The sequence below is a fragment of the Struthio camelus genome, chromosome 1 (assembly GCF_040807025.1).
Source record: "Struthio camelus isolate bStrCam1 chromosome 1, bStrCam1.hap1, whole genome shotgun sequence".
Classification (NCBI taxonomy): domain Eukaryota; kingdom Metazoa; phylum Chordata; class Aves; order Struthioniformes; family Struthionidae; genus Struthio; species Struthio camelus.
The window spans coordinates 113943912-113957884 of NC_090942.1; positions in this window are offsets into that span (position 1 = coordinate 113943912).

Genomic DNA, 13973 nt, shown 5'->3' on the forward strand with positions numbered 1-13973 from the left:
ATGCTGAACATAAATATAAAGGCTAGGCTTGGTGCCAAGCAATGGTACTATAAGTAGAAGATAAAATTTAAAGATAGTTTATAGATACAATGGGGGAAAAAAAGATAAAACAAACATTGTACTGTGGTTTCTGTACAGTACAGACAGTTAGGTAAAAAAAAAAAAAAAAAAAAAGATTTTCAACTGGTCACAGTATCTGCTGAATTCAATAATACCAGGCTCAAGTATATTTGCCTGCTCATCCTGTTAAGCAGGTGCACCCCTGGAATAGCAGAAAGTCAAAACTCTGGACATTATGTTTCAGGAAATACGTGAGTTTTGAGAAAAGTAAATACTAAAATAACTATAGTTTCTTTCAAAAGAACAATCCTGCTATAACAGGTTGCTCCATAGTTGCAAGAGAATATTCTCTTAGAGGGACGGACTATATATAAGCTGGAAACATTGCTTTCTCGTAAGAAAAGCAGCTTTTGATTGTCGAATGTTCTGCTAGAATGCCATCTTTAGTTAGAAAAGGCCAGTCCTCTTGATATAAAGTAGTTGTGCACTTTGGGGATAAACCAATTCCTATTTTCTAAAACCTCAGCCAAGGGCATCCCCGTTTTTTTATGTCGGGTGCCTTTCCTATAATCAATCGGTTATGTGCGCCTTACGCTGATCAGGCAGCGCACCCTGCTGCGTAGCTATAACGAGGGAGGGATTTGAACCTGCCCTGACGTCCTGGGGGGACTCTAACCCACCCCAAAGCGGGCACTCGAACCCGTCCTACCGCATCTACTCCAGGAAATTTAACGCTCACCCTTGGGTGCCTCCTGCTCCAAAGGTTCCCAGGTGAACTCACCCACTGCCGGCAGTTGGATGTTTGGAGACAGGTGGGTCCGATAGTGGTTGCCTGGGGTCCCATCTGGGCCGCCAAACTGTTGTGGAAACAGTTTAATTAAATGACGGTATGACAGAGTAACAGCTCGAGCTGCGTGCCTCCGGGGAGGAACCCAGAACAAAAGAATTCTTAAGTAATTATACTTTTAACTGTGGTATTTCCCCGCCTGCCAGTGAAAGTCTCTTCCAGTCTTCTTTACCGAGTCGGTGGTCTCTTCCCCTCTGATTGGTTCACGGCTACATCCTGGGACGGTTGCTAGACGGTTCCTGCTCCACGGTACCTTATCTTATCCGAAGGTCAGGCCTTACCTCTGTTCATTCTGGTCACTCTGTCCCGTATCCTTGAGGGCTGCTTCTAGCTGATTTTGCAGTCGCGTCATCAGCAACGTTCTTGGGGTTACAGTTCAGTGCCGCGGCCTGCAGGCTTCACCTACTTTAGGCACTTACGCTAAGCAAGAGTCAGACTTATGCTAAGCTGAAGCTAAGTTGGCTCCGATTCCCTTCTCCAGTAGAAAAGTCAAAACCAGCACTGAAACAATAGCACCACAAGAGCCAAGACAGCCAGAAGCAAGGAACCGGTCACTATAGCCAATAACCTTCTTCAGAGATTGACAGACCCACTCCAGAGACAACTCCAGAGACTCACCGAAAAACCCTAGAGAGCTTATTAATAGAGTCAATATGACATGAAAGGGTGTTTCGTTAAAGCATGACTAAGTCCAAGCTTGGAAAAAAGGCATGGGCCTTAAGTCTTTAAGGATTAAACTTCTCCGACAGGAAACATGGGCAGCAGGTAGGAAAGCTGTGGCTCTTTTGCACAATCTTCCTCTGTAAACCCTTCACCCGTGTCAGTGTGGTGCTGGGCGCTGGGCTTCTCGGGGCGCAGAGCTCAGCTAAGACGGCTGTCTCCGTCTTGCTAGCTGGAGACAGCTTGAGATAAGCTTAAACACAGCCACCTTCACTTGCAACTGCAGCAACCAAGTGACTGCCAGCACCTGCTCGTGCCTGTTCACAGGTCTTTAAGCTGAAGTGAGGGTTTCCTCAATACAACTAAAATATAATTAAAGCTACAACACCAAAAGACATTTAGGACACAGTAAAAGGTAGAGGGGAAAAAAAACAAAAAACCTTTCTTACCTCTCTTGCAATAGTAAATGCTAAAGTATTTATTTTCGTAAGTATCTTATTTTCTTTCAAGTTAAATGTGACCACAGGGAAATAATTACTGATATACAGATGTATATTTTATTAAGGTGTTATTAGTTTAAATTTACCAGCTATTTTATCAATTTTATAGCCTTACTGACATAGTTCCAATTTTATTTACAGAAACGTATTGATTTTGCTGGTTCATAAAAGGCACTTGGAAGGTACGGTAATGGAATGGGTAGTTGCTTTTTCTTGCAGATCAATTAGTGTGAATTTCACGGACTTTATAAAATGGACATATATACAAAGCTCAGCATATTCTTACGGCTTCTCAATCAGCAGCAGCAGCCACCAAGCCACTTAGTACTAGTTACATGCTTGCTGGAAAATCTAGAGAAGAAGTTGAACCATCAAGTACAGTTGTTGGCAGTCTTTTGCAGAGTCTAACTGCTTTAATTCTGCTGATTATATATCTGCAGTATTTACCTGATGAAATATACTGGATCAGAGCTGCTGCATATATCATTCTGCTGAATGCACAGCTCATCAGAACTGATGCCCAGGTTTAATGATTGGCATAGGTCAGCCAGCACTGAGGAGTCAGTGATTCGTTTTGCTTATTCTTTCTCATTTTCTGTAGCCTTGCACATATTTTGTGCATAAAACAGGCTGAATTACTCTTGTGAATTTTATCTTCTTTGTTGTTTACCAGCTTGTTTGACCAGATTGGCTCACACAGATTAATTAAATCTTTGGTTTGTTCAAAAACTGTCTGTTTATATCATCTTTCTGATGACTTTGTGTTACCGTCTTGTGATTGATCATTAAATTTGCATGGTAACATTTTGGATGCTTGGCTAGATAACAAATTTCAAAAACTATGTGACCAAAATTATTGAAAATGAAGCTTTACAGTCGGGTTATTCAACTTGAGCACTGCTGAACCTTTTAAACATTAAAGCAGTGATCACATCAAACATTTTGGCAAAGCTGTTAAATTTTCTACTGAACTGGCTATTTTAAAATTGTCTGATTTTTGTACATTTTTGAAAGTAAATAAAAATACAAAACAGATTTTTTTTTTTAAAATTAATAAAATAAAATATCCAAACCCCCAAATTCTGATTCAGGAGAGGCATCATGTTACTTCATGCAAATTTTAGTTCATATACCTCCTGCTTATCTTCTTTTCTATGGACTGATCACCTGAAACTGTGTCTTCTTTCGTGCATTATGGACAGCACTTGAGTGTCAGCTTAGCAAATGAAAAGACTGCAATATTTCGTGTGAAATGAGATATAGCCAGGGAATCCAGCAAAGAAAGAAGAGTGATATAGATTGAAACATATGGGAATTATTAAAAACAAATTTTCTAAAAGAATTTCAGCAGTTGGATTTTTTTTTTTAACTTTTACCAAAAAGTTAACATTTTTATATTTTCTATTATTCAGAGCAGCTCTAATAGTAATATTTATGCCATATTTTGCTTTTACAATCCCATGACGTGGCTTTGGTAAATGAGGTGGTTTAATTTTCATAAGTTTATTGATTGCACCTCAGACCTGGCAACAAAATAGAGGGTATAGGTCTACTCAGATATGTATAAATTTCTTGAGGTACAGGTTAAAAGGTAAACCAGATCACACTGTGCCATCAGACCTATCTATTCCCCACATTCACACTGCCAACCTTTAGATGCTTATGTCTTGGGCATCTAAATCACATACACAACCTTGTCAGGGCAGCAGAGACTTTCATATCCCACCAATCCATCACTTCACTTGATGTTGATCCGTTGTAAAACACAGTTATGTAGATGCTCACTGCAGGGTGGCATGTACTTGTACCTATTCTATAGCTTAACATGAACTTAAACTTTCTCCTTGAAAGTGCTCAGGGGACACCTCAAAAACATACATGAGCGCAAGCCTTTGTTCAACTACCTGGTGTGCAACTGAGTTTAGGTCCTAGCAGAGGATAGAACGAACTTTCAACAGAGATGTTACTCCTATCTCTGGCCTGCTATTTGTTTCTAATAATGTCAGCTATTGAATAACTTCTCTCAGAGGTCTGAGAAGTCTCATTTTGACAGCAATTTTGGGTGGCATTGATTTTCCAGAAAGAATAAAGCCACTGTGTTAACTCTACAAATTTAAAGATTATTTCTGACATATACGTTGTATACTCGTTAATTATTTTACAGGTTTAGTTTATCTGTTATGAGAAAAAGCATAAGAATTATGTATTAATCTATTATTTTAACATTTTTAGGCCTACAAAAGAGTCACTGGCAGGTTACTCATATGTTAAAATGATAATGGATTTATGGCTATTCTACAGTATTTTAGAGATATTTTAGATCATAACTATCATTTTTGAGATTGTGAATTAGGGAAAAATCATATTTTTAAATTCAAATTTCACTTTGACATATTTAACAATTTTCTTTTCTTTCTTCCTCTTCTGCACCTCAATTATAGAATCTTATGGTCCATTTTTTCAAATCTTTCTCAATAAATATTCTCAATCACCGTAGATACAAACTAGACAAATAAGTGAGGGTGTCGGTGAGAATATTAAATTAGCAAATTAAGGAGGCGGAGATAAGTATTTTTCATTAGAGGTTACCACAGCTTAAAACCCCAAGAGCCAAAATAGGATATACTTTTTGTAGTATCTATGGTACTGGTCTTTCCTCTTGTTTTGTCTGAATGATACAGTATGCTTTCTAACTTTTTTTCTAAGAAAAAGCAAATATGTTTGGCTTGCTTTCCATGACTTGACTGGTGGGGCAAGTTCCTCAGTATTACGCATTACCCAGGAAAGACCTCTATGTCTGTCTAAAAGTTCCAGTTAAACTGATGTGTATCTACAGGATATTTTAATTCCACTGACTTATGAGTCAACAATTTTAAAAGATTTGTGATTTGTTTACCTTTTATAAATCAGCTTTGATACCTTAAAATGCACAAGATGTGTCTGATCAAAGATGTTCATATGGAGGGTGGTATTAAAAACTCAAGTCATTTTCCTTCATAGTTTTGTATTTCTTCAGAGTAAGTGATATCATGGGCTTCTACAGTGAATTTTTTTCAGACAGGAAACATTTTAGAAAACCCTTGGTTTTTGCCTTGTGGACTTACAACCAAGATAGCAGGTGTGTAACAAAAGGCCAAAGTGAAATGTTGAAAGTGCAAGTGGACAGCATGGTGCATGTACTGTATGTACTGTGTCACTAATGTGATAAGTTTATCGCTATAATCCTACTAGAGAACCATCAGTGCGATTTATATATTAATTTTATTCTGATCCGCAATCAACAGCTTCCTTGATAATTAATTATCGCAATCTAGCTACAGTCAAAAAGTAACAGGCTATTTCAGGATTTTGTCTGATTTTTCTCCTATTCCATTTTCTTCCATTATTTGAGTCTGCATGACATGGGATTAACAACAGAATTCTTAAAAAAACACTAATGCTTCTTCCTCTGTACACAAAGATTCACAAAGCTGCATTCTTAAGGAGATTACTTCATATTAGTGGGATAAATATTATTCAAATCTTCATTTTAATGAAAATACTTCATTTCCACACATGTGGGGAAATGCTTATCTTAAGCTACTGAGAGATGGTTCTTATAGTGTCAGTGGAGGAGAAAGGAGGAGGGAAAACAAGTGTTTATGAAGTGTTAAGGGAAACCTCTTGGATGTTTGGATGCTCCTGGCCCTGGTCATATGATTAAGTCGAGTCCCTCACAAGTGGTTCTTCTTTGGAAGAATGTTTAACGTGTAGGAAGATTAAAATGGAGTTAATTGGCATACCAATTGCTATGTGATATTTTGCATCTGACTTTTTTTTTAATTCTTTCCAAGTTCGCACATGTGAGTGAAATGATTATAGCTAAAAAAGGAAATAGTTTTGTGAGAAAAGTAAATCAGAATAATTATTTGCTTTTGAAATTTGAAATAGGAATGCATCACATAACTTATTCCCTTCATCTACTTGATTTCTTCTTAAAATGATTGTGCATTTACCTATTTTTATAGGTAGATCGCTAAGGATAGATCATTAATGTAGTGTTCTTAATTTATACTGTTTCCTTTGCCCATTTTGCACCAGAATATTGCTTAGGGGAACGATAACATTGATATCAAGATGTTTTTTTGAGGTGCTTTCATTAGTTAACCGGTTCAATAAATATCTGGATCACATTATTCAGCTTGGTAGCAAACGAAAGCTGTTGATGTTAGCTATACAATCTGAGGAAAAAAATGTCCACGAGGCATTTTTTTCTCATCTTGGTACATTCATACAGCACTTGCTCAGTCTCAGGCTGTTCTACTTGATACAATTCAGGCTAGATCCTGCTCAGCGACACAGAACAGTCCCCACTAATAAAAAGGGAGATGTTTTTTCTTGGTAAAATGACTTTTCTGACCTTTGTTTTTTAGGAATTTTTAGGAATTTCTGCAGGAATTGCTCTCCCCTCAGTGCTTTCATTTGGATAACAAGTTTTAGGACATAAATGCCTATAGTTTTATTCCTTCCTGTCTATCCTCATGCTGCAGCTGACTGCATTTGCAGTCCTATCTTACTGAAAGCCGGGAAAGTCAACCAGTGTGTTTCCTCAGTAACCCAGGAAGCAAGGCAGAAAGAACACTTTTCACTGCCTGTTCCGCTTGATGAACCACTACTCAAGAGAAATCACTTTCACTCAAGAGAAAGAGTATAAATATAGGCTCTTTTGGCTTCATGGCCTTCCTTTAAATCTTTCCTGTGCTCTGACTCGTGGACTGCAGCAGGCGCTGGTTAGAAGTTAGAACTCTTCCTCTTCTAAGAATCTACCTGGCTTTTATTATAATTTCTCCAAAATAACAAATTTGCAAAGTTCAAAATACTCTGTCATTTTATTTTGAGCCTAAACTATCTGCGAACTCAAACTCAATTTCAAAGTACTGATAGAAGTCCCAAGCAGCATACTTCAAGGATTTCTGTTTTTATCTAGAGAAACAAAAGCTGTGTTATTTCCTCCTAGACACCCATTTCTTGCTCCTAAATAGACAAGGAAACAAAAAGAGAACGAGAAGGTAAAAACAGAGGGAGATTAAGAGAACTTCACTCCTCTAAAAGATTTGAAATATCTGCATTTCCAGAATCCTCAGGGGACTCAGAGCAAAACTGTACCCTAGATTTTCATTGTCAGAACCTGAATTCAAAGACCTGGGCTAAGATTTTCAAAAATAACCAGTGATTCTGAAAGTGCTAGAAAGGGCTTGGATTTCTACAAAGTGCTGAGTGCCATTCTTCTGAAAATCAATTGCTTCTATAGCATTTCAAGTCAGGCATATAAAACATAAGAGTTCCAAATCACTAGTTGGTCTTTAAAAGTCTTGGCTCTGAACTCTGCCAAGTCAGCATCTTCTTTGCCTACTTGTAAAAGCAGCCAAAGAAAAGAAATAGATGAGCCATCAGCTCTGAGCATAATTTCTACTGATTCAGTTCTTAGTTCATGTGCTAGCTGGAAGGAAAAAAAGGAAGACTATGAAGGGAATGTTTAGATCTTATAAGACAATTTCCAAATGTCCTTAAAACAATAAATAAAGCATTTGCTGAAGGAGTAGTTACTCCTTTAGCACATCCATAAGGAAAAGGAATTAATTAAATTTTAATTACTAAATACATTAAAACCAGTATATTAATTAAGTGGTTTCCAGTTGCAGTAAATGAGGCATCAGCAATTTTTCCTGATATCTTACTTTGCTGATGACAGCCAGTAATGGGCTTTCAGGCTCAATGCAAGCTCCAAACACTGGGAGCAGCAGAGTGGGAAAAGCAGCCAAGAAATCTTTTGACATTAAAAAGCAGAGCTCTGTCACTAATTATGTTAAAAGTCAAGCTTGCAATTGCAAGCAGACAGTCTGGATAGCAAAGTGAATATGGTAGAAAGCATAATGCAATACACTTTGGACTAAGACACTACTAAGCCAGAAACACAGTCCCAGTCTTCTCTGAACCGAAGCAGGCTCTCCAAATCGAACTCGTAGTGTCTACCTGCGAGAGGCTTGGACAACCTTAGTTGTCTCACTCAACCTTACTGAGAACAAGGAGTCATACAATTTGGAAGTGGAAGCTAAGGAAGACAGTTGTTGCTTTGTGCGTTAGAATGTATCCACCTTACTTCATAGCCTAAGATTTTTAGGTAACTCTGCTTTTTCTGGCTTGCTAGAGGAGAGTGGATTTCTCCAGTTGTAATTGCTGCTCAGAAAAGACTTTTCTGTCTAACATATGGTGCAAACACTTTTTGAAGTGTTCATATACATACTTGGCAGGAAAATTTTGCTTTGACAAGGCATCTTGCTTTTTTTTCTCTCTCCATTTACTTTTTCTATTTTTATATTTACCTGCAGTCCAGTCACCTAAGCCTCAAAAGATGTTATACATTAAACTCAATATTTGAAATTGAAGCCAGAAATTCAAATGGAAATCTTGTCGGCTATTCACAATAAGAATTCAGAATTACACTAGAAGACTATTAGCAGATGTCTGATCATGCAGAAATATGCCTGCTCAATTGTTACGTTTCAGACTACAGTCCTATCTAGGCACTTCAGTGCTCCCGTTGCCTAGAATCTTAGAATTCCCTCGGCTTTGACTTGCTTCCAATAAAGAGTTCCAAATCACAGTGTTAAACCCTATATCTCTAGGTGGTTTGATTCTTCAGCATTTTATTTTGTGTTCAATCTGCCAATTACAGTTCCCAGGGGACTCCAATAAAGACTTGTCTCATTTGCATTTGAGAACTAACAGCTTAACATTTCCTGAATTTCTTTTTTCTCTCTCCTTACCATTTCACTAGAATTTAGGACTAGAGCTACTAGGGAATTGTGGTCTAACAGTGTTTAACTTTTCCTCACTTCCCTTAAAGTAGGATCCAGATGCCTTATACAGGGCTGCAGATTTGCTAGGCCATATAGCCCTATTCAGACACTTCAGAATTAAATCCACAGCAGTAAGATGACCAAGCAAAGAGCTACCTAATTCCATCAAGAGAAAATGCTGGGGGAGGAGGTGTTTGAATTCCAGTTCCATTTAGGGGAAATATGACTTGGGGCTCCTGGGTCATAAACACAGCTATATCTGGTGACAGCACTTACAGTGACTACATTTAAAAATATCTTACTCTTTGGCACATTTTCTCCCCTGCTAGAGGGAATTCAAACCCATACATTTCAGGGGAGTCATCTGCCCACTGTTAAAACAGAGCCTATGTGGGATGACCATCTGTCATTGCTATTTATTATCTGTTGTCTGTTTGTCAGTTGGATCTTAGCTATTAAACAACCAATAAGCTGATCCCAAAACTTTTGGAATCACAAAAAGATAGTATAAAAGGAATCATAAATCTGTTCAAAGAGCTCCTAGAAGGTGGGACACTGGATTCCAGCCCTCACTTTTCTAGTTAGGTGAGATGTTTTAACTGAAACAATTATATTATGAATATTCTCTAGGGATGTCTATTTGACCACAGTAGAACCTAATTTCAATAATTTTCCTTGTTCCCCCAAGGATGCTACAACAGCTTTTCTGACAATGGTTTCAGCAAGTTTTTCTTCTTTCTACCGAATGACTGTTTCTTAAAATAATTCAGACTGTGGAAAACTGGACACACTGACCTTACAGCTTTCTCTCTCTCTCTACTTTCTATAATTTGACATGTGCCAGAAACCCCTCAATTAAGTATAATAGCTGAACTATGTAAACATGTTAAGACAGGGTACACTTTGCACAGTAAGATCAATTTGTTTCAGTGCTCAATAGAAATGTTTTGCTTAACTCATGGTCTTGACTTTCTCAAACATTATATCAGAAAGAAAGGGCAAAGTTTTCTTTCTAAAAAGAAATCCAAAATTTTCAATGTTCATTCTTTCTCTAAAAGAAAAGGAACAACAAGCTACCCTACCATGGTAGCTTGTATTTAACGGTAAAAAAAAAAAAAAAAAAAACACCTCATGAACAAGAACAGTTATATTCTCACAATAGGGATCAAATACATGGGTAAGAGATTGTAATCAGCTTTCTCAGGATGGGAAAATGCAAACACCAATTCACCTGCTAATTACTTCTCCAGGACAGGCACGGGCTTGCAACAACAAATCCTATCGGCCACTACGTGCTCCATATGGCAATGGCCAGTGCATGCCTGTCAGCTTGCATTAAGCTCAACACCTGTGCCCATGGTCATGTGCTGGGATACATGCTCATTTATCAGGTCTCATGACAGATGATGCAAACCACTGGTCTTAACTCACATTTGCTTTCAGTCAGGCAAGACCTACAACAGCCTGTGAGAAGCATGTGGCTGTCCTGAACAAAGACCCTGGGTACTTCCTCACTAGATATGATTTCTCTGTCACATCAAGAGAATATGTCCACAGTCTTAAGCCAGTCACTGCTGCTAACACCGCCACTATAGAGCTCTCACCCTGTAATCTGCATGGCTTACTACAGAATCCTGCCCAGTGTATCATTCCAGGCACTGTTTTACCTAATTTTCATCCTACGTGTCCAAACTCAGTTCAAACATTTACTTAATGAAAGACTGGTAGGGATACGCTGTTATATTACTTCCTGCTCTTTCCAGGAAGATGAGAAATACATGTGTGGTTCCTGGAAAAAAAAAAAATAAACATCATTAAGCTCTGGATATGAATTAGACCTTCATATACGAACACAATCTCTGCATTGTACTTGTAGTAATTTAGCTGTAAAGGTTTTAAAGAGTTCATCTTTGTGGCTGACATGAAAGTACAACAAACAGGGTAAATGTTTCACCTGCTGCCATGTGAATACCTCATGATCAGACTACACTTTTCCAAATTTTTTTTTCTGTCGTATGAGGGGGGAATCATGAAGCAGTTTCTACTAACATCACAGCTCACTAAGAATGAAAATGTAGTAAGCATGGGAGTTTTCCTCTCTGAAGAGGAAACTGGCTCTGAAAGGAAATCTGGGAACAGGCCAAAGATTTGTTAAGGCAATGAGAAGAAAGTAGAATTCTTCCCGATACATTCATTACCCTATTCTCTCTTATTCAGAAAAGGTGAAGAGACGTGTCCATCTCTAATCAATACCATACCTCTCATTGGCTTGAATAGATTGGATTATACTTAGAATTTCTGTATGGAGCCCACACTGTCTTTCTTCTGACTGCTCCAAACACCCTCCCCTCTATCAACAAACAACAGGCCAATTTAAAGCACAGAGGATGATAAACCTCTTCGTCTAGCATGCCTGGCAGGGCTCCAGGTGCATCATATGCTAAATATAATAGTGCTTTGTTCTCTGGAGTCTGTGGCCACAAAGCTCCCAGAGGGAGGAAGAATATTACCAGCTTAACAAGTGATTCTTATCTCTGACCAGCACGCTGCTAGAATTTTTAAGCTACATTTTCAAGAGCTTTTCCTTTCAAATAAAGCACAAGGTATTAAAATATACACGAAATAGTTGACTTTTTTCCACCCCTTCCTTTAAAAAACATGCAAATCCTGCTGCTCTTTTCCTGGAATTCCTGTCTCTCTATCCTGGTCCATGCTTACTTGCTTTATTGACTTGCTTTAAGTTGTCATTGGGACATAAGGACAGAAATCAAATTAAATTGACCATAAACCTTCTGTAAGGGGTTGTTAGTGATGTGAAGTGAAATGGTTTTCCAGAACAGAGAGGTTCTTAAAGAGAAGATACAAAGAGTATGACCGTTGCCGCTGGGCAAAATGATTTAGAATCAGGGATAAATGTAGTTCTAATGCTATGAAAAAGCTACATCCTGCTTTCTCCACCAAAGCTATGCCAAGGAGTTCACAGAAGAATAGATATGTATATTCTCTGTCAGGATATTGACTGGCACTACTTAAATGGCCTGAATTTGTAGAGCAGAAGGGAAAGACGCATCCTGCAGAAGTGCATATATGTGGACATTGCCCCTGTCCCTCCCTACTATTTCCGAGAAGCACAGCAACTCCCATGCTTCTTCTCATGAGTTCAAGGGAACTGTCAATGAAAATCCAGTATCTTAAGACTTTACTTTCACTACACTGAATTCGTTTCCTCACTAGGAAAACTCAAGTCACATCCATACCCAAATACCTCCCACCTGAATGCTTTTCACACAAACTTGTCGTCCAGAGGCTATCAAAACAAACACTCTGCATTTGAACAGGACTCAGTGTCCTTCAAGAGCCATGAGACCCTTCAGTGTCTTATCTCAGCTTCTCTTGCAGGAAGCATTTTCTGATCAGTTACCTATTTCCTTTTTCAGGAGTGGAAATCTTCCCCTGGACCTTCAGTACTCTCCTATAGAATAGTCTTTATATGCTTACCGTACTAATGGCACTATGCTGCAATTCAATGGCAGCTAACCTTCAGGTGATCCGTGGGAGTGGTTGACTCTGTGGGGGGCTTTAATGTAATGTGCAACTACAACTGTCACATGCTCTAGCAAGGAGTCAGGGTCCTGTGGGCTAGCAGTGCAGAAGGTAAGTTGGATCTATCAAAACAGTAGTGAAAAAAACTGTTGATAAACTATGCATAATTTTTCCAAATTAGGAAACAAAATGATCTGTAGCAGTCTAGGTAGCAATACCCACCTACTCCTATGACTATAGTCTATGTGACTGTGGAGGGTAATACTGATGGTTAAGTTGAGCTTCTGCATAATCAAAATATATTATCTTCATCACATGGACATTTTAAATATACTGCTGTTTTCACAGGTTTCCATGAACCACCGATAAACTATACTGTAGGCTCAGCAATCTGCTTAGGAGAACATTTTCTTCCTTTCTCACAGAATGAAGCCAAAATACTTTTTCTCATGTTCTGGACCAAATATTAACCTTATTGCAAATGAATTGCCTAGGTCGAACCTGTTCCAGCACTTTTCACGTTTGTTATGCAGAGTAAGATGCATGGCTTGCTATGAACTAAAATAGAAGCTGGAATCTGAAGCCTGAAGTGTCCTAATCCAGCACTGATTAACCACATATCCACATGTATAATCTAAGAAAAGAGAGAGTCATGCTTTTAGCCTTTGCTTTGAACAAGCTTGACCTAGTGCATAGCTGCAGGTCACAGGAGATCTCCAGAAGTGCTGCCTCCAGTAAAGGAATACAAAACCAGCAAAGAACAAAGAGCTTGAGTAAAGCTTTAAAACAGCATACCCTCAAAAATTCAAATGGGATTGTCAGCCTCCAGAGACAATAACTATATCATGAGGAAGTGATTATATCTTTTCAACAAGATCCAGGGTCTTGCTGAATACAAGGCTCAGGATTATGAACTTAATGGGTCAAATTAAATGTCTGCCTTGCTCCGCATCCTGTTAGAGAACAATAACCCTAAACAGATGCTTAGAGAATAAAAAAGTAAACATAGGTATGATACTTCCCACTAATATTTCTATGGCCTCCCAAAGTAGCTCAGGAAATCCTATGTCTGTGTATGCCAGAAAATCCTATTTCTGTGTATTATTCATGGTTTCTATGTGCTTTTAGTGATTTGTATTGTCTCTCCCTCCATCCATATACAATTTTAGAAACCTTGTCCTCCTATAACAAATATATTCATAAACCTACTACTCACTGCTCAGAAATTCACCTCCTTTGGTTCTGAACCACATTCCTTTTAGCCTCACAAAGACAAACCTTCATAGCAATGTTCCTGCATCTAATGAAGAAGTTTTCAAAATATCAGTTGATCCATGTCTAATCTTAAATTCTGTTCTTCCATGCTATAAATGCCATATATGTATTCAAAATACATATATATTTTAAATTATCTGCTTCATTGGATTCTTTCTCATTCTCAGTTCCTACATTTCTTAGAGGTCTATTAAGTGGATAGAAACTCCTGAAAAGAGAAAGCCTTGACCCTCTTATAGCCCCAAACAC